This window comes from Pseudophryne corroboree, unplaced genomic scaffold (assembly GCF_028390025.1).
Source record: "Pseudophryne corroboree isolate aPseCor3 unplaced genomic scaffold, aPseCor3.hap2 scaffold_882, whole genome shotgun sequence".
NCBI classification, from domain to species: Eukaryota; Metazoa; Chordata; class Amphibia; order Anura; family Myobatrachidae; genus Pseudophryne; species Pseudophryne corroboree.
The window spans coordinates 190,168-212,108 of NW_026970461.1; the positions used below are offsets into that span (position 1 = coordinate 190,168).

The 21,941-nt window shown below is 49.0% G+C and overlaps 1 protein-coding gene across 1 annotated transcript in view; it reads left to right on the forward strand.

The window, feature by feature from the left end:
- The window catches only part of LOC135043811 (gastrula zinc finger protein XlCGF48.2-like), a 46,002-nt gene that overhangs the window by 17,680 nt on the left and 6,381 nt on the right, over positions 1-21,941 (forward strand). The window lies entirely within an intron of this gene.

The window sequence follows — 21,941 nt, forward strand, 5'->3', positions numbered from 1 at the left end:
AGTCTTCCTGAGGTACCGCGCAGCGGTCACGCTGCACGCCATTGCTCCCGCACACACAGGCACAGCATGGGTGTGCGCCCTGGGCTGCAATATAAACCTCTTTTGGGCAATATCTGGCTAAAATAAAGTGCATAGGCACTGTTTTGAGACCCCCGCCAGTATTATTATAGCGGGACCGAAGCGCGCCTTGTAGGGGGCAGGGCTTCCTCCTCAGCTCTGACCAGCGCCATCTTCTCTCTACAGCTTGCTGCAGAAACGCTGCTCCTGGCCCTTCACTGCTGTCACAAGTAACAGGGTGCTAAAAATGAAGGGGGGGGGCACATAATTTGGTGATTGGTTGTATTATATTACAAGCGCTTATAGGTCTGGGGCATTTTGTTTTCAGACAGGTGTGGCGCTGGGCGTGAGCTGGCAAACTCCTTCTCTGTCTCTCTGAAAGGCCTTATTGTGGGTGTGTCCCCTTTAGCCCAGTGTGTGTGGGGGTGTCGGTACGTGTGTCGACATGGCAGAAACTGAATGCTCTTCCCAGGAGGAGGTTAGTGTGAGAGCTGAACAAAATGAAGGAGCGACTCTGTCGGCACCGCCGACTGCTGATTGGGTTGATATGTGGAATGTGTTGAATACCAGTCTGGCTTTGTTGCATAAGTGGTTGGACAAATCCGGGTCTCAGAACCAAGCATGGAGTCAATCCATGGGAGACGTGGTACCACACTCTCAGGCCCCCTCGGGGTGCCAAAAACGTTCATTTACCCAGATAGCAGACACTGATACCGACACGGATTCTGATTCCAGTGTCGAATATAATGATGTGAAGTAACATCCTAAGGTGGCTAAGAGTATTCAGTACATGATTGTGGCTATAAAAGACGTGTTACATATTACGGAAGATCCCGCTGTCCCTGAGACAAGGGTCTGTGTGTATAAGGGGAAGAAACCGGAGGTTACATTCCCTCCCTCTCATGAACTGAATGCTCTTTTTGAAAAAGCCTGGGAAACGCTAGACAAGAGGTGGCACATTCCCAGGGGAATTGCTATGGGATACCCGTTTCCTTCTCAGGATAGGGTTGAGTGGGAGGCCACACCCACGGTAAACAAAGCTCTAGCGCGCTTATCCAAGAAAGTGGCGCTACCATCTCCTGAAATGGCGACCCTTAAAGATCCTGCTGATCGGAGGCAGGAAGCTACCTTGAAATCTATTTATGTCACGACAGGTACACTCCTCAGACCGGCTGTCGCTTCGGCGTGGGTGAGTAATGCGATTGAAAAGTGGGCGGATAACTTGTCATCGGACATAGACACCCTGGATCGAGATAGCGTGCTGTTGACTCTGGGTCACATCAGGGATGCTGCAGTCTATTTAAAAGAGACGGCGAGAGATATTGGCCTCTTGGGATCAAGGGCCAATGCCATGGCAGTCTCGGCTACAAGGGCGTTGTGGACTCATCAATGGAATGGTGATGCTGATTCTAAGAAGGCTATGGAGGCTCTGCCCTATAAGGGTGGGGTTTTGTTTGGTGAAGGCCTTGCGGACCTGGTTTCTACAACTACCGCGGGTAAGTCCTCTTTTCTGCCTTTTGTTCCTCCACAGCAAAAGAAAACGCCTGCATATCAATTGCAGTCCTTTCGGTCGCAGAAATTCCGGAAAGGACGTGGGTCATCCTTCCTTGCGGAAAGAGATAAGAGGAAAAATATCGCCGGCTGTGGCAAGCTCCCAGGAGCAGAAGTCCTCCCCGGCTTCTGCCAAATCCACCGCATGACGCTGGGGCTCCCCTGCGGGAGTCCGCACCGGTGGGAGCGCGTCTTCAACTCTTCAGTCAGGTCTTGCTTCTCTCGGGCCTGGATTCTTGGGTACTGGAAATTGTGACCCAAGGTTACAAGCTGGAGTTTCAATTCGTTCCCCCATGCTAATTTTTCAAATCGGCCTTGCCAGCTTCTCTTCCGGAAAGAGAGGTAGTGTGTGCGGCAATACAAAAGCTGTGTCAGCAGCGGATCATTGTTGAGGTTCCCCCGTCACAGCGAGGAGAAGGGTTTTATTCAAGCCTGTTTGTGGTCCCGAAGCCGGACGGCTCGGTCAGACCAATTCTGAATTTAAAATCCCTCAATGTGTATTTGAAAAGTTTCAAATTCAAGATGGAGTCTCTCCGAGCGGTGATCTCCAGTCTGAAGGGGGGGGGGGATTTTATGGTGTCAGTCGACATAATGGATGCTTATGTGCATGTCCCCATTTATCCTCCTCATCAGGCGTACCTGAGGTTCACTGTTCAGGATTGTCACGACCAATTTCAGACGTTGCCGTTTGGTCTTTCCATGGCCCCGAGGATTTTCACCAAGGTAATGGTGGAAATGATGGTACTCCTGCGCAAGCAAGGGGTCACAATTATCCCGTACTTGGACGATCTCCTGATAAAGGTGAGATCACAGGAGCAGTTGCTAAAAAGCCTTGCGCTCTCCCTGCAGGTGCTGCAACAGCATGGCTGGCTCCTAAATTTGCCAAAGTCACAGTTTATTCCGACAGCTCAGCTGTCGTTTTTGGGCATGATCCTGGACACGGAACGGCAGAGGATTTTCTCCCGTTAGAAAAAGCTCAGGAAATCCAGAACATGGTCAAGGAACTTCTGAAACCGCCAAGAGTGTTGATTCATCAATGCACTCGAGTGCTGGGGAAAATGGTGGCGGCCTACGAGGCCATTCTGTTTGGCAGGTTCCATGCAAGAACGTTTCAGTGGGACCTACTGGACAAGTGGTCAGGGTCCCATCTACAGATGCACCGGAAAATAACTCTGTCGCCCAGGACCAGGGTTTCTCTCCTGTGGTGGCTCCAAAGTTCTCACCTTCTAGAAGGTCGCAGGTTCGGCATCCAAGATTGGATTCTGGTGACCACGGACGCGAGTCTCCGAGGTTGGGGAGCAGTCACACAGGGAAAAAATTTCCAGGGAAAATGGTCAAGCCAGGAGGCTTGTCTGCACATAAACATTCTGGAATTAAGGGCAATTTACAACGGCCTGCTACAAGCGGAACATCTTCTTCGCGACCTGCACGTCCTGATTCAGTCGGACAACATAACAGCCGTGGCGCACATAAAACGCCAGGGTGGGATGAAGAGCAGAGCGGCGATGACGGAGGCCACCAGGATCCTTCGCTGGGCGGAAAAGCATGCAAGCGCTCTGTCAGCGGTCTTCATTCCAGGCGTGGACAACTGGGAAGCAGACTTCCTCAGCAGACACGATCTCCATCCAGGAGAGTGTGGTCTTCATCAAGAGGTCTTTGCAGAAGTGACAAGTTGTTGGGGACTTCCTCAAATAGACATGATGGCGTCGCGCCTCATCAAGAAGCTGCCGACATATTGTTCCAGTTCGAGGGACCCTCAAGCAGTAGCGGTAGACGCTCTGGTGACACCGTGGGTGTTTCAGTCAGTCTTTGTGTTCCCTCCACTTCCACTCATCCCAAAGGTGATAAGGATCATAAGAAGTACAAGGGTCCAGGCAATACTCGTTGTTCCAGATTGCCCACGGAGGGCCTGGTATCCGGATCTTCAGGAATTACTCACAGGAGATCCCTGGCCTCTTCCTCTAAGACAGGATCTGTTACAGCAGGGACCATGCATGTTCCAGGACTTACCGCGGTTGCATTTGACGGCATGGCAGTTGAACGCCAAATCCTAGCCAGAAAGGGTATTCCCGGGGAAGTCATCCCCACTCTACTTAAGGCTAGAAAGAAGGTAACGGCGAAGCATTATCACCTTATTTGGAGAAAATATGTGTCTTGGTGTGAATCCAAGAAGGCTCCTACGGAAGAATTTCAGCTGGGTCGGTTCCTCCATTTATTGCAAGCGGGTGTGGATACGGGCCTGAAGTTAGGCTCCATTAAAGTGCAGGTTTCAGGATTATCAATTTTCTTTCAAAGGGAATTGGCTTTGCTTCCAGAAGTACAGACCTTTGTGAAAGGCGTGCTGCACATCCAACCTCCATTTGTGCCCCCAGTGGCACCGTGGGACCTTAACGTGGTGTTACAGTTCCTTACGTCACATTGGTTTGAACCTTTACAAAGGGTTGAGTTGAAATTTCTCACTTGGAAAGTGGTCATGCTATTGGCCTTGGCATCCGCAAGGCGGGTGTCCGAATTGGCGGTTTTGTCTCACAAAAGCCCCTATCTGATTTTTCATGAGGATAGAGTGGAGTTGAGTACTCGTTAACAATTTCTAGCAAAGGTGGTTTCTTCATTTCACATGAACCAACCTATTGTGGTGCCTGTGGCTACTGAAGCGTTGGCTAATTCAAAGTCCCTTGATGTGGTCAGAGCTTTGAAAATTTATGTAGCCAGAACGGCTCGGGTGAGGAAAACAGAGGCTCTGTTTGTCCTGTATGTGGCCAGGAGCTACTCAGAAACTGCTAAGAAATTTCTATTCGCAATTATGCTAATCTTTCATTCGCTATTCTGCTAAGCTAAGATACCCTCCCAGTGGGAGGCGGCCTAGCGTGTGCAATGCTGCAAAAAGCAGTTAGCGAGCGAACAACTCGGAATCACCCCCATAGTTATTGTTTAAGTTACACAAAGGTTGTGTTTGGTAAAAGTCAGTGTTAGGATCTCCTGCTCTGTGCTGCCACGTCACCATGGCAACCGGGAGGCAAGTGTTAGTGAAGTAACCTGAGCGCAGCTGATACTCCGGTCCGAGTTTTTACTGTGCAGTGGTTACAGGCTCTGTGCACGGCAGGGAATCCGGCGCTGGTTTTGTGCTCACAGTCTGTGAGGTCTGAGTGGGGCGTGGACAGCACCTGCTATATAAACCATCCTCTCAGGCTAGGCAAATGCTTCTGAATCTTTGTTTGTTAGTCAGTTCCAGAGAATTAGCTAGTACTGTGTGACTTTGTATTTACTTGTTGCTTACTGCATATAGGCCTTGGGATTCGGTACTTCATTCTGCCAATCTGGACCTAGCAGTAAGACTGGAGTCAGTTGTTTAACCTGCTGGGGTTCTTTTGCTATTCTGTGAACCCTGCAGGTTTGCGGCTGTACTCTCAGACCTGCCTGCTTAATCCTCTCTCACTGTGCAGGGCGTCCAGGTGTCAGTTTAGTGGCAGTAAGCTGAACCTGTCCCCTGCAAGTGGGGGTTAGGATTGTGGATACTCTCCTTGTGTCTATATTTCTATCTCTGACCAAGTAGTTTATTTCCACACCCGTTGGTAACCCTTTGGGGTCTTTTCTGTTGCTCTTAGCAACATCATTTCGGGTGCTCCACATGTTAAATCACTACATCTCGCTTCATTGTCCGCTCTATTCCATCTGAGCATTCCTGACACTAGGGAGACACCCAGTTCCTGAGCCTTTCCGGCTTCTCCGTTCACTTTGTGTTTATTAGTTATTACATAGAAACATAGAATTTGTCGGCAGATAAGAACCACTTGGCCCATCTAGTCTGCCCCTTTTTTTTTTTTTTTTTTATCACTAACCTTATTTGATCCTTATTTCTTTGTAAGGATATCCTTATGTCTATCCCATGCATGTTTAAATTGCTCTACTGTCTTAGCCTCTACCACCTCTGATGGAAGGCTATTCCACTTGTCCACTACCCTTTCTGTGAAATAATTTTTCCGCAAATTTCCCCTGAACCTCCCCCCCTCCAGTCTCAGTACATGTCCTCGTGTCCTATTGCTTCTCTTCATTTGGAGAATGTTTCCCTCCTGGACTTTGTTAAAACCCTTCATATATTTGAAAGTTTCTATCATGTCCCCCCTTTCCCTTCTCAGCTCCAAACTATACATATTGAGATTTCTTAGTCTTTATGGGTATGTTTTGTGATGTAAGCCATGCACCATTTTAGTTGCCCTCCTTTGTACAGTTTCTAATGTATTAATATCCTTTTGAAGATATGGCCTCCAGAACTGAATACAGTATTCTAGATGAGGCCGTACCAATGACCTATACAGTGGCATTATTACTTCTTTCTTTCTGCTGCTGATTCCTCTCCCAATGCAGCCAAGCATCTGACTAGCCTTCCTCATTGCCTTGTTACATTGCTTACCTGCTTTTAAGTCATCTGAAATAGTGACTCCTAGATCCCTTTCCTCCTCAGTAGTTTTCAGTATAGTGCCATTAATACTATATTTAGCCTTTGGATTTTTGAGACCCAAGTGCATGATTTTGCATTTTTGGGCATTAAACTGTAATTGCCAGACTCTTGACCATTCCTCTAGTCTACTTAGATCATCAATCATTTGTTTTACCCCACCTGGTGTGTCTACCCTGTTGCATACCTTTGTGTCATCTGCAAAAAGGCATACTTTCCCTTTAATGCCATTTGCAATGTCACCAATAAAGATATTAAAAAGCACTGGTCCAAGTACAGATCCCTGGGGTACTCCACTGGTAACATTTCCCTCCTGTGAATGCACTCCATTTACCACAACTCTCTGTTTTCTATCCTTCAACCAAGATCTTATCCATTCAATAATCCTAATATCCAATCCCAAACTTTCAAGTTTATTTAGCAGTCTGCGATGTGGAACTGTATCAAAAGCCTTACTAAAGTCTAGATAAACTATATCCATGGCTCCACCTTTATCCATCACTTTAGTCACACAAACAAAAAAGTCAATAAGATTTGTTTGACATGATCTCCCCCCAGTGAATCCATGCTGTTTGGGATCCAGTATATTGCTGGATTTGAGATGATCTACAACTCTTTCTTTTAGGAGTGTTTCCATCAATTTCCCTACTACTGATGTAAGACTCACTGGTCTGTAGTTGTTTGCCTCTTCCTTGCTTCCACTTTTGTGCAGTGGGACTATGTTCGCTCTTTTCCAGTCACCATTTTATTCCATCACCTTCTGTGTATGTTATGTTATACTGTCTGTGAGTTTGTTTGCTCCGCATCCCTCTCTGTTCATACACCGGTATACTGCTGTTAGCACTGGTGTGCGTAACATATTCAGCAGCCTTACGCCTGTTGAAATTTTGTGGGAATATGGAGCATACCCCTCAAAATACTTTGCAACAGGTGGTCGATCAGGTGCAGGTCCTGACTCGACAATTTAATGAGATGTCTATTAAAATGAACACCCCGCAGGCCGCTAGCAGAGCTCCCGCAGCAGCAGCGGCAAGTTCAGGGGTTAAGGAGACGAAAGTAAATCTCCCGGATCGTTTTTCTGGAGATCGCTCGCAGTTCTTTTGTTTCAAGGAGAGTTGTAAGCTATATTTCAGGCTTAGGCCCCAGTCTTCTGGGTCGGAGATTCAGCGGGTGGGCATGGTGGTTTCCTTGCTACAAGGAGACCCACAGCTCTGGGCATATGGGTTGCAGCCTGACTGTCCGTCGCTTAAAAGTGTTGATGCTTTTTTAACGGCACTGGGCATTTTGTATGATGACCCTGACAAGATGGCTTCAGCCGAGGCTCAGATTACGGTCCTTAAGCAAGGGCGACGGCCAACTGAGGTTTATAGTACTGAGTTTTGGAGGTTGGCTCATGATACCCAGTGTAATGACCCAGCCCTGAGAAACCAGTACCGAAGGGGTCTTTCTGACCAGATAAAGGACCAACTGGTACAATATCCCTCGCCTGATAGCTTAGATCAGCTCATGCAGTTATCCATCCAGGTGGATAGACGGCTGAGAGAGCGTAGGCTTGAAAGGGAGACCGCAGTTTCCTTTTTTCCCAAGGGAACCTCAGACTCTGAGGAATATTCAGAGGAGCCTATGCAGATTGGGGCTACCCGCCTCTCCTCGTGTGAGAAGACGCGGAGGAGACAGCAGGGTTTGTGTTTGTACTGTGGGAATAAAGGTCATGTTGTAGTATCATGCCCAGAAAAGCTGGAAAACTTCAGGGCCTGAGGGTGATGGGAAATATCCTGTCAGGCCAGAAGTCAGAATTTCCCAAAAATACTTTTCTCATTCCGGTGACTTTGGAGATCCTCGGCCAAACTGTCAAGACTGAGGCCTTTGTTGACAGTGGGGCCGATGGGGTTTTCATGGACCGTCAATTCGCCCTGGAGCACTCTGTTCCCTTAGTACCTTTGGCATCGGAAATTGAGATCTGTGGGTTAAACGGGGAACCATTGTCCCAGGGTAAAATTACCTCCTGCACCAGCCAAATTCCTTTGTTTATTGGAGCCACACACTCTGAAAAATTGTCTTTCTATGAGACTGTCTGTTCTTTTGCCCCATTGGTTTTGGGATTACCCTGGTTAAGGGCCCATAACCCTCAATTTGACTGGGTCTCTGGGGAGATTCTTAGTTGGGGTAGTGATTGTTTCAGGAGTTGCTTGAGCCTTCCAGTCAGGCTCTCGCAGCTAAGTTTGCCAGGATGTTATGCAGATTTTGCGGATGTGTTCTCCAAAAAAGTTGCGGCGGTACTACATCCCCATCGCCCCTATGACTGTGCCATTGATTTGTTGCCGGATGCTAAGCTTCCCAAGAGCAGGTTGTACTTACCTGTCACGTCCTGAGGCACAGGCTATGGCAGAGTACATTCAGGAGAACTTGGCTAAAGGATTTATCAGACCCTCACAGTCCCCAGTTGGGTCGGGGTTATTCTTCGTGGGTAAAAAGGACGGTTCGTTGTGACCCTGCAATGACTTCAGGGAATTGAACCGTATCACGATTAAAAATTCGTACCCACTGCCTCTCATTTCGGTTTTGTTTGACCAGCTTCGTACTGCCACCAATTTTTCTAAGATTGACCTACGCGGTGCTTACAATCTAATCCGAATAAGAGAGGGGGATGAATGGAAGACTGCCTTTAATACCCACTCAGGGCATTATGAATATTTGGTGATGTCTTTTGGGCTCTGTAATGCCCCGGCAGTCTTCCAGGAATTCATGAACGATGTGCTCAGGGAATATTTGGATAGATTCTTAGTTGTTTATCTAGATGACATATTAATCTTCTCCCATTCCCTGGAGGAACATCGGAAGCATGTACGCTTAGTCCTCCAGAAACTCAGAGACCACCAGCTTGGGGCGAAGCTGGAGAAGTGCGAATTTGAAGTCCAGCAAATCGCATTTCTAGGGTACATTATCTCCTCAGAAGGTTTCCAAATGGAGGGTTCTAAGGTACAGGCAGTCCTGGATTGGGTGCAGCCCACTAGTTTGAAGGCGCTTCAGCGTTTTCTGGACTTTGCGAATTTTTATAGACGATTTATCGCTGGATTTTCGTCTATAGTGGCCCCCTTGGTGGCACTCACTAAGAAAGGGGCGGATGTTGCTCACTGGTCTTGTGAGGCCAAAGCGGCCTTTGCCCGTCTCAAAAGGGCATTTGTCTCGGCCAAGGTGCTGCGACACCCAGATCCAGAGCGTCCTTTTGTGGTGGAAGTGGATGCCTCTGAGATAGGTATTGGGGCAGTGCTCTCTCAGATGGGGGTGTCTTATAATCGCCTTCATCCCTGTGCTTACTTTTCCCGTAAATTTTCGTCTGCCGAGATGAATTATGATGTGGTTAACCGGGAATTGTTGGCTATAAAGGATGCACTCGGGGAGTGGAGACACTGGCTTGAGGGGGCTAAGTTTGTGGTCTCAATTCTCACCGACCATAAGAATCTGGCATATTTAGAGTCAGCGAAGCGGCTCAATGCCAGGCAGGCACGATGGGCTTTGTTTTTTGCTCGCTTTAATTTTTTGATAACATATCGCCCTGGGTCAAAAAACATCAAGGCTGATGCGCTCTCGCAGAGTTTTGCTCCAGTCCAAGAGACCACCGAGGAGCCATTACCCATTGTGTCCCCATCATGTATTAAAGTGGGCATTACCCAGGACCTCTTGTCATTAGTCCTTAGAGCACAGGAGCAGGCTCCTCCAGACCTTCCGGTAGGTCTCTTCTTTGTGCCTCCTAGATTAAGACAGCGAGTGTTCCTGGAATTCCATGCCAAGAGGTCGGCAGGGCATCCGGGTATTGCCAGAACTCGGGAGTTGCTATCTAGGGCGGTGTGGTGGCCCTCGGTGGCTAGGGATGTGGATCAGTGGGTTCGGGCATGTGACGTTTGTGCCCGAAATAAAACTCCTAGAGGGGTTCCTGTCGGCCCATTACATCCATTCTCTATTCCATCTAAGCCATGGACCCACATTTCCATGGATTTTGTGGTGGACTTGCCTAAATCCGCGGGGATGACAGCCATTTGGGTTGTCGTTGACAGGTTTTCGAAGATGGCGCATTTTGTTCCATTGGTTGGGTTGCCATCGGCCAGACGCCTGTCTGAGTTATTTATGCAGCATGTTGTGCTCCTCCACGGGTTGCCACTTGATGTGGTCTCTGACCGTGGATCCCAGTTTGTGGCCAAATTCTGGAGGGCATTTTGTTCTGATCTCCAGATTTCTGTGAGTTTGTCGTCAGGCTACCATCCACAGTCTAATGGGCAGACTGAGAGGGTGAACCAGTCCTTGGAGCAGTTCCTCAGGTGTTATGTCTCCAAGTGTCATACTGACTGGGTTGCTCATCTGTCCATGGCGGAGTTTGCCTATAACAACGCGGCTCACTCTGCTACAGGGATCTCTCCCTTCATTTGTGTGTATGGGCATCATCCTAAGGCCAATTCTTTTGACCCCCTGGATTCCACGCCTGGTGGTTCCTCTGTGGTTTCGGCCCTTAGGGGTATTTGGAGGAAAGTGAAGAAAGCCCTTGTGTCTGTGTCATTAGTGACCAAAAGGGTTTTTGATAAGTGGAGAAGACCCTGCAGCTTCAAATTAGGAGACTTCGTCTGGTTGTCCACCAAGAATTTGAAGTTGAGACAGCCATCTCATAAGTTAGGCCCCCGGTTCATCGGCCCTTATAAGATCACCAGGGTTATCAATCCGGTGGCATTTCAGTTAGAACTGCCCCGTTCTTTGGGTATTAATAAAACATTTCATTGTTCCCTTTTAAAACTGGCGGTTAGTAATCCTTCTTCCAGTAGAAGACCTTCTCCTCTTCTGATACGGGGTCAGAGGGAGTTTGTGGTTGAAAGGGTTCTTGACTCCAAGATGGTTCGGGGTCGGCTGTCATTTTTGGTGCACTGGAAGGGGTATGGCCCGGAGGAGCGGTCGTGGGTGCGCAGTTGTGATCTTCATGCCCCCAGACTGATACGCTCTTTCTTCTCGCAGTTACCCGATAAACTCGGTGGTAGGGGTTCTTTGACCCCTCGTCAGAGGGGGGGTACTGTTAGGATCTCCTGCTCTGTGCTGCCACGTCGCCATGGCAACCGGGAGGCAAGTGTTAGCGAAGTCAATAACAACAAGTGTGGACCACCTTGCGCACCCTCTTGGTGACCGGGTAAAAACGGGGTTAACAGATATAAAAATATCCTCAATGTTCCACTCTCCCCTTTATTTACTGGGATATTTTAGTGATATAGTCCAAATATAATTTCAACGAGCGGACTCCAACCTCAGATGTCCAATTTCTTGTTCTCTTAGTCTCTCCTTTCTCCAAATGGGAAACCAATTTCATGTGGACCCCAAAAACAGAAAAGAAAGGAGAATATATAGAGTAATATTGTTTTTATTCAAGAAATTTAAAATTTATATATAAAATCGGTATTTCCCACAAAGGATTTAGGATAATAAACTTAAATACATATACAGCAATCCACCAAGGATTGGGCTAGTATGCGTACCGGATTTCATGGGGTGTCATGAAATGTCCACCCTAAACAGCATGTTAATATACCAAGGATTCCCCTCGATCTTTCCAGGTGCTGTATCAGTCTCAGGATCTGCAGTATCCAGGAGATCAAATACCGGCTCAGTGCAGTCTCCCCAATCAGATCACCAACGCGTTTCTGCCCTCAAGGGAGCCTTTTTCAAGGTGTGAGGTGGACTTTACTGCTCTGGGTTTTTATGCCCCCCAGAGTGATCTGATTGGTTGTTACTGCACACAGCCTAATTGGTGTCTTTGCTGTCTAATTTTCTATCTAACTCCTTCCCTTTTTGCTTTAGAGTGTGCAGGGGATTTGTAAAAGGTCTCAAACCAAATTTGGAAACTAAGATGAACAATAAATCGAGTTTTTAAACCCGATTTGCGGCGTGCGTTCCAAACCCTGGAACGCACGCCACTTCCACTTCCGCTCTCGAAATTTTTTTCCGGCGTGCGCTCCATACCTAGAGACGCACGCCACTTCCTATTCTATGTACACTCCTTCCGGCGTGCGTTCCAAACCCGTGGAACGCACACCGCTTCCTGTAGCCGTCTCTTCTCGTAGCGGCTCACTGTGAGAGAGGAGGTTTGGTTCAAAAAACCTTCATTACCGTGTTCCATCCTCAAAGGGATAATGTACTCTCTATACAGTGCACCTACCCCATAATGATAAATAGGGCAACTATACATCCAAATACAAAAAACGAAAACGTAAAGAACATTAGTACATCTTAAATATCAGTGCATGTAACAACAATACATGTACAAAATTCATGCATAATAAATTCTGAACATTTTTAGAATCAATTAAAAGATATATCCCTAATTTAAAACATACTTTTTGACCAGATTTGAATATAAATAAAAAAAAAAAAATTCAAATAAAATAGTTTAAAACACTTTGAGCAAAGTCATCAAATTCAAATAGGATATTATAAAAACCATTTGAGCTCAAATTCTAAATTTAAACCTTTAGGAGCTAAAGTCCCCATATCAAAAATACATTTCATTTCCGCTTGTGCTAATGCTTCCTCTGTATTTTGTTTCCTCCAATGATTACTCACTGTTTTTATCCCTATTACTTTTTTTAGACATTTGTGGTCACAGGAATGTATCTCTTTAAAATGGTTCGATACTGAATGATTAGGATAACCTTTTTTGATATTTCGCAGGTGTTCTGCCCACCGCTCTTTTTAAAGATCTGGATGTACGTCCTATGTATTGCAGCCCACAACTGCACTCTACCAAATGAATGCAATTTTTGTGTTGCATGTTATAAAATCGAGAATACGGTACACTTTTCCTGTAGATTTTGATTGTACCTCTTCCACTTTACTGGCTTGTGTGGTGTGGTGTCTGCACATATTGCAGAGTCCACACCTGTGGAAACCCTTGGTTTTTATTCTTCCGGATTTTTTTGGACCTACGGCACTTTTTACTAATTTCTGTTTTAGATTTGGTGCCTTCCTATAAATAAATTTCGGTTTAGACGGTAAAATGCTTTTAAAATTGGATCTCTATTCAACAAATGCCAGTGTTTGTAGAATATTTTTTCTACTTCTTTGTGCTGGCTATTAAAAGAAGTGATAAAAGGTAAAACTATATCATCTTTTTTGTCTTTGATATTTGTTTTTAAGAGGTCTTTCCTTTCTATTGCTCCAATTTCTGTAATGTATTTATTCAAGGTGTCTTTGTCGTATCCTTTTGCCACAAATTTTTGCTGTAAACTTCTTGACTGGTCCTGGAAAGTGCTCTGATCTGTGCAGTTGCACCTCATCCTTCTAAACTGGCCTTTGGGTACATTTCTTATCCAATTGTGGTGATGATTACTTTTTGTAGAAATATATGAATTGCTATCTGTGGGTTTAAAATACGATTTAGTTTTCAGTATACCATTCTCTATATATATCCAAAGATCTAAAAATTGTATCTCAAGAGGGCTGGTATTGAATGTTAAAAATATATTAAAATCATTAATATTTAAAGAAGTACAGAAAGAATTCAACGAGGAATCATCCCCTTCCCATATAAAAACAATATCATCGATAAAGCGATGCCAAAGCCTGATGTTCTTCAAAAAGGGATTGTTTTCAGACCAAATATATTCATCCTCCCATAGTCCCATAAACAGGTTGGCATACGCGGGGGCAAATTTTGTGCCCATAGCGGTTCCTTTCTTCTGTTGGTAAAACTTACCGCTATACCAGAAAAAATTATTATTTAAAATAAATTTTATACTATCTAAAATGAACTGGATTTTCTTTTCCTCCAAGTTGCTCCTCAGGAGATGATGTTCAGTTGCTTGCACTCCTTTAGTGTGATCAATAATAGTATATAAGCTACTCACATCTGCAGTCCCTAATATGAAATTAGGCTGCCATTCTACCAGTTCTAATTTTTTAAGTATATCTCCTGTGTCTTTAATATAGGATCTTAATTTTAAAACTTCCGGTTGGAGGTGATAATCCACATAGTGGGACAAATTTGATGTTACCGAATTAGTTCCCGCCACAATAGGTCTACCCGGGGGATCTTCCAGACTTTTGTGGATCTTCGGTAAGACATAAGAAGACTGGGAGTGTAGGATCTTTTATGTTGATATAACTTTCTTCTTTCTCTGTTAATATTTCTTCTATCTTATACTTCAAAGAAAAATTCTTTAATTCTTTCTGGATCCGTTCATTTGGGTTACTTCTTAGGGTAATATAGGTATCTTTATCATTTAGTTGTTTCTTAATCTCATTATCATATTTTACAGCGTCCATGATCTTTGGACTATATCACTAAAATATCCCAGTAAATAAAGGGGAGAGTGGAACATTGAGGATATTTTTATATCTGTTAACCCCGTTTTTACCCAGTCACCAAGAGGGTGCGCAAGGTGGTCCACACTTGTTGTTATTGTCTTGAACGTTTCTGGTGAGTGGGATCACCTGGACCACTACTGCTGCACTTTTGAGTTGGGGCGCTGTGTTTTTTTACAAACTTGTATTCTAAGTGTTAGCGAAGTAACCTGAGTGCAGCTGATACTCCGGTCCGGGTTTTTACTGTGCAGTGGTTACAGGCTCTGTGCACGGCAGGGAATCCGGCGCTGGTTTTGTGCTCACAGTCTGTGAGGTCTGAGTGGGGCGTGGACAGCACCTGCTATATAAACCATCCTCTCAGGCTAGGCAAATGCTGCTGAATCTTTGTTTGTTAGTCAGTTCCAGAGAATTAGCTAGTACTGTGTGACTTTGTATTTACTTGTTGCTTACTGCATATAGGCCTTGGGATTTGGTACTTCATTCTGCCAATCCGGACCTAGCAGTAAGACTGGAGTCAGTTGTTTAACCTGCTGGGGTTCTTTTGCTATTCTGTGAACCCTGCAGGTTTGCGGCTGTACTCTCAGACCTGCCTGCTTAATCCTCTCTCACTGTGCAGGGCGTCCAGGTGTCAGTTTAGTGGCAGTAAGCTGAACCTGTGCCCTGGAAGTGGTAGTTAGGATTGTGGATACTCTCCTTGTGTCTATATTTCTATCTCTGACCAAGGAGTTTATTCCCACACCCGTTGGTAACCCTTTGGGGTTTTTTCTGTTGCTCTTAGCAACATCATTTCGGGTGCTCCACATGTTAAATCACTACATCTCGCTTCATTGTCCGCTCTATTCCATCTGAGCATTCCTGACACTAGGGAGACACCCAGTTCCTGAGCCTTCCGGCTTCTGCGTTCACTTTGTGTTTATTAGTTATTCCATCACCTTCTGTGTATGTTATGTTATACTGTCTGTGAGTTCGTTTGCTCCGCATCCCTCTCTGTTCATAGACCGGTATACTCCTGTTAGCACTGGTGTGCGCAACAGTCAGGCTATTGCTGATCTGTTTTGGTTCACACTGTTAACTGGGTTTAGTTGAATGCCATGTTGTACGGTGTGGTGTGATGTGAGCTGGTATGTATCTCACCCTTAGTTTAACAAAATTCTTTTCCTCGAAATGTCCGTCTCCTCTGGGCACAGTTCCTATAACTGAGGTCTGGAGGAGGGGCATAGAGGGAGGAGCCAGTTCACACCCATTCAAAGTCTTATAGTGTGCCCATGTCTCCTGCAGATCCCGTCTATACCCCATGGTCCTTTTGGAGTCCCCAGCATTCTCTACGGACTAAGAGAAAAGGATGTAACGGTAGGTATTAAAATCCTATGTTTGGTCTCATCACTCCAAATGACTTTGTTCCAGAAGTTTTGAGGCTTGTCTCTGTGCTGTTTGGAGTATTGTAAGCGGGATGCTTTGTGGCATTTGCGTAGTAATGGCTTTCTTCTGGCGACTCGACCATGCAGCCCATTTTTCTTCAAATGCCTCCTTGTGCATCTTGAAACAACCACACCACTTTTTTCAGAGAGTCCTGTATTTCAGCTTAAGTTATTTGTGGATTTATCTTTGCATCCCGAACAATTTTCCGAGCAGTTGTGGCTGAAATATTTGTTGGTCTACCTGACCGTGATTTGGTTTCCACAGAATCCATCATTTTCCGCTTCTTAATTACAGTTTGAACACTGCTGATTGGCATTCTCAATTGCTTGGATATCTGTGACAGGACGGTACCGTACGGAAGCACTCGCCGCTTGCCGCGTCCCGTCGACTGCGCACAGAATGGAAGGTCAAGCCGCACGAGGCCTGACCACATAGGGGATTCCGGCTTACCGTCAGTAACCGCCTGCTACTGACTCCACCCACTGCGCTGTGGGCGGGTTCTCGCTGCCACCACCAAACTCCTAACCTGCCGTGGCGTTTGGAACCACGGTTCTGCTCTGTATGTGCCGACGCACTGCCTTAACACACCTGTGTGGTGTTGACGAATCCCCACTAGCCACTTGCTAGGTCTCTACCGGTAGCTGGCGGAAGGCGGGGCTTGGAGACGTCAGGTGCTTCCATGGACAGCCGGAGAACGGGGCTAGGTTTGGCCTAACCCTGTAGGTCACAAGATGAAGCAGTCTTCTTGAGGCAAAGATGTTTATTGCTCAAATAACCTTTAAAAAGGCTCCTCCCTATTGCTAGGGGCAACAGCATACAATCAGATGTTTTCAGCAGAAGAAGATGTTACAATACACTCCTATGGGCCAACTGCCCTTCTTTTATCCCTCTCCAAGACCCCTTACCACAGGGGGTAAGCCCGCCCTGTGGTGCACAACCAATCAATGTTTACCCATGAGCTGTGCATGCTTTGGTCTCATGCACAGCTTTACATTGTTCCCTATGGACAGTGGGGAGTGGTCGGTCTCCTTTGACTCTCCCACCTTGGAGAATCAGGATACTCCCCGGTGCCGTCCAGTCTGGCTGGGGGGAAGTTTTCCCTCCTAAATCTGACTTCCGGAAACCTGCCCGGGACCCCTCTCACTGCCTGCAGCCTGGATTTGGGCTCCAGAGCTGGGCAGCCTGGCTCCCCGGTCCAGGTTTCTTGGCACTACGGGTGATCTCCATGGAGCTCCAAGAAACCACTCAGCCTGTTTCCTAGCTGAGCTGCTTCTCTTTCTCCCTGTGCCCCTTGGAAATGTGAGGCTGGATGGGAAAGCATTCCGTTTTTGGGGAAAAGGTCTGGGAGAATCCATCAGCCTGCACAGCTATGGATTCCCCCCTCCTGGGACACACAACCAAGTAAGTGCAATTTACCTTTAAATACATCACATTTAAATCACCCTGTACATGTTATACATTTAAATACACTCTGAGCCTGCACAGGCTCCACGTACCTAGGCACTGCAGTGCCTTACAACACACTGTACTTTCTACATTTAAATAGACACTGTCTGGTTTGTGGAATACTGTGTACTAGCCCTGCAGCCTGGCTGCTAGGGCTCTCTGCGTGCTGGAGGTATGGGGCTGGCTTCCCCCACCCTCCAGCCTGGCTGCCTGCCACTGGGGTCCAGGGAGCTGGCTCTCCCTGTCCCCCCAGTGTGGCACTACTTTTGTGGCCCCGCCGCACGCAGCGGCGCACCCCCCTGTACTGAAGCCCGGCGGCCCGGGACACTTGTCCCGGCCGCCGTGACTAAGGCTCTGTTTGAGCGCTGAGGCACCGGGAGCGTAGCTCCCGGACCCCAGCGCTCATCAGCCTGCTCAGCAGCCTAATTGCACCCCCGCCGCTAGGGAGCCGGCTAGCCCGGTCCCCCATGAGCGGCGCCTGTCTGGTAGCCTCGCTGCGCAGGAGGCCGGCTAGCCCGGTCCCCTGTATGCGGCGCTGGATCCATGGTGCCTCGCCGCAGTGTCCGGCGGGGAGCCGGGCTGCGGCACACCCCCTCGCCGCCCAGCAGCCCGGGACGTCCGTCCCGGCGGCTGCGGCTGGCCACCCGTGCTGGGCTGAGGCGCCGGGAGCAGAGCTCCTGACCCCCAGCGGCGGCTCTCACAGAGAGCACTGCAGCGGGAGCCGAGCTCCCAGCCGCAGCGCTCACCCTTCTCCCCGGCGCGCACAGCCCGGTGCGCCCGGGGCTTCACCGACCGCTGCCGGGAGCGGAGCTCCCGGACTCCGGCGGTCAGCGGCTGCCTTCTCTCCCCCGGCGCGCACACACTGCTGAGCGCGCCGGGGGGCTGTCCTCCCTGCCGTGGTCTCCGGAGAGGTCCGGGACCACGGCACATCTTAAAATACAATTTAAACATTTAATACAACACGGCGCCTAGCGCCCCATACATTTTCAAATCTGGCGCCAAGCGCCCATTGTCTGTAAAAGTGGCGCCGGGCACTAGGGGTTAACCCCTTCAGTGCTGCAGGCGGCCATTTCCCTCGTGGCTGGGGTCCCTCTGGCCACACTCCTCCCCCCCCATTCAAGCGGGTCAACGAGGGACCCATGTCCTAACGATTTGGGTCCTGGTCCCGCAGTCCGTTGGGGTGAAGGGGACGCTACCTGGGGGGTGTAGGCTCTGGCCTAGACAGTTCATCCATAGTGTAGTGGGCCTCTCTTTGTGGGTGCACAATGTTCAAATAGTCCACCTGAAGTCCAAGTTCAAGGCTCCACCACAAAAGTCTGTCAAATTTCCCCAAGTTAGGTTGCAGCCATCTAACAGGTAGGTGGTAAGTCACCACGGTGGGGGGCCGGTTACAAACAAGTGCCACCCAAGGTGTCCCAATTGTGGCATACCCCACCTCCCACCATAGCAGTTTTCTGCGCAAACAGGCCACAGGGTGCTCCTGACCATATGGCTCTTTCTGGCTCGGTACTGCTCCCAGTCCGTGCAGTGGCGCAATAGTTCGTAACACACAGTCCTGGTCAAGAATGTGCGCCGTCAGCACTGGAGCGGGTACCCGAGCCTCCTTCAATGACTGGAATGCCAACTCGCAAGCAGGTGCAAAGTCCACTGACTTGGGAATGCCCTTCCTAGCCATCTCTGTCAAGGGGTTCACTACAGGACTAAAGTCAATGACAACATGTCCGTAGGGCCTTACAGGTTCTAAGGTCAGTACCGGTCTGGGTGATGTGGGTCGGGGACAGCCTCTGGTTGCCTCCACCCCCTCTGGGTTGGGCCTACCCCTGTCTCCTTCCACATGGTGCCCCAGGCACTGCACCTTCGTCATACCTATCTAGCAACTGTCTGCCCTAACTGTCAGACCTGCCCTCCAATCCTCTTCTGTCGACCTATGACTTGGGAAATCTACCCTGTCACCTAGGCCTACTCTTCCCTCCTCATCCGCTACCTGTGCCACAGTGATGGCGGCCAGACCACCAGCCTCTGGATCCTGTGTGGCATCCAATACAGGGAGGCTGCGTGTCTTCCCCGATCTACTGTGCACAGGCAGGGGTCCTACTATGTCCACAGCAACTTGCTGCAAGGGTTCTCCTATGGGCAGAGGCCCAGAGACAACACAACCGCTGGAGTGCCCCGGCTGCCAACGCATGGCACCAGCCTTACAGTTGGTCTGGGCGTCATCCGACATTCCAGACCAGGGTAAGCTCTGTGTCTGGCACTTCAGGGTACGGTCTGTCTCCGAGTTACTGTCCAAAGGGGTTTCACTGGCAACCGACACCGGTTGCGCAGGAAAGTTCCCTGAGGGGACCAGTTGGACACATTCCCTATCTGGTCTATCCCCTCCCACTTTCCGGGCTACCCTGTACCTTAACCCTTGCCGCCAGGTCAACCTCCCCGCCCCAACCCTGTCAAGGCCGCTGCCAGAGTGGCGCCTCATGCCTTTCGGGGATGGGTCAGAGAGTTGAGCCTCCCTAAACTCCTGCCTGTGGCCCTCAATCTCTCCTAAATTGGGACACTCTACAGGGGGATCTAGGTGGGGACTACTAGGGTCAGTCTGGTAGGGGTCAGTCATGGAAAAGTCAGTGTGGTTTCTCATACTCACCGCCGGAGTTGGCAAACCATTTGGGTCAGGAGCATCATTGGGCACCCCCACAGGATCAAACGAGCTGGAACCGACATCCTCTGCGTTGCTAGGGGACGTGGGCATACCAGAGGCAAAAGGCATGCGGGGTCGATGTGCTGATCTAGCCGCTGTAATCTTTTCCTCTGGGCTGGTTGATGCTGTGGTTGGCTGTGCTGGCAGTTGTCTAGCAGCTGTAGTATTTTCCTCTGGGCTGGGCTGTGCTGGAGTAGCTGATGTCAACGGTGGGTTTGGAACTTGACTCCGGGGAATGGCACCAACAAACGTAGTGACGATCCCACCACCCAGATCATTTCCTAGGACCACATCAGTTGGGAGACCATCCATGACGGCAACTTCTCGCAACTCTGGTCCAGCTCCCCAGTCCAGGTAGACTCTTGCCATGGGAACCGCTTTTTCTGTTCCTTCTGCCAGGGTGACCGTGGCAGTGCGACCCTGCAATACTGCAGCAGGATCTATAAGGTGGGGGCTCACCACAGTTATTGAGGCCTTCTCCCTGCATGGGTCCAACGTGGACTGGCTGCAGGTGCCTCCACATGTTGTGTAGGGGCTGTTTGGCCATGCAGGTGACTCCGCAGAGTGCACCTGTCTCTCGCCACACTCCATCGGACTGACTGGATGGGGAACAGTCTCTGTAGGCCCATCTCCTCTCGACAAACAAGCGATCCGGGCTCCAGCACTCGGATTTGGGGCACGAGTCTGGGGTGCTTGGGATGCAGGACAGTTCATCCTCAGATGTCCGATTTTCCCACAGCCGTAGCACTTCTTCTCCAGTCGTGGCACCGATGATCTCTGATCAGTTGCAGGGACGCTGCGGTGCGGTTGCTGGCTAAGAGCACCCGGGTTGGAAGATGCTTGTCTTTGGGGGTGATGAGCTGAAGAGGGGGGTCCCCTTGGTGGTACAGTCTGTTGGAGCTGGCTGCTGGCGGGGCGCTTCTGCCCCCGTGGCCGAATTGCCACATACTTGTCTGCTAACTGGGCAGCCATCTTTAAGCTGGGTGGCTCCCGATCTAGCACCCACTCCTTCACTTCTTGGGCGCACCTGCGGTAGAACTGCTCCCTGCAGATCAGGTCGATCAGTGCGTCCCATGTAGTGGCTTCCGAATCCTTCACCCACTTCACCACGTACTGCCACAGCTGGGTGGCGAAATGCTCATGGGTGCTGCTAGGATTCTTGGGCAAGTCTCTGAACTTCTTCCTGTAAGACTCTGGAGTGATGAAGAATCGCTGGAGGAGGGCCTTCGCGACTTCGTCGTAGTTCCCACAGTCCTCCGTCGCCACTCCTCGATAGGCCTCCAAGGCCTCTCCATGCAGAGTGGGCACAAGGTGTCTCACCCACTCCGACTTGGGTAGATCGTGTAGTTTGCAAGTCCTTTCAAAAACTTGTAAATGTCCATCAATGTCCCCATCACTGTCTGCAAACTTGGCAAACTGAACTCGTCCTGAACTGTGCACAACAGCTGACAACGGATCCCGGGGTACCACGGCCTGTGGTGCCCGCTCATCACGCCACATCTGGATGATGATCAAGCGCTCTTGCTCCGTTGCCCTTTCCCCCAATTCCGCTAGCCGATCTGCTAGGGTATCCGGGCCGCCCCCCTTGGGACGTTGGGATCCTGGCCCTGCTAGGGATTGCTGGGAAACATTGCTGCTGTGAGAGAGGGCGGGGCTTGTGGTTCTCACCGGTTCTGTACGAAGGTCCACTGGTGGGCCGTCCTCTGCGATGCTGATGCCGTCAGTGCTTTCCACCTCCGCCCGATGAAACTCCTCCCAGCTCCTGAGCGCCGCCTGCATGACGCTCCTGGACGCGTTGGAAGGGATATCCACACCCTTCCCCTGGCATACGATCTCCAGATCCTCCTTGGACATTCCGCTGAATTCCGCCATCTTGTGCGTTCTCCTGCGCTGCAGTTACTCCTCTCCTGAGTAACTCGGCTTCTCCAATCGGGTGATGAAAAGCCGCCTGGGATTATCCCACCACTATGCCACCAATTTATGTGA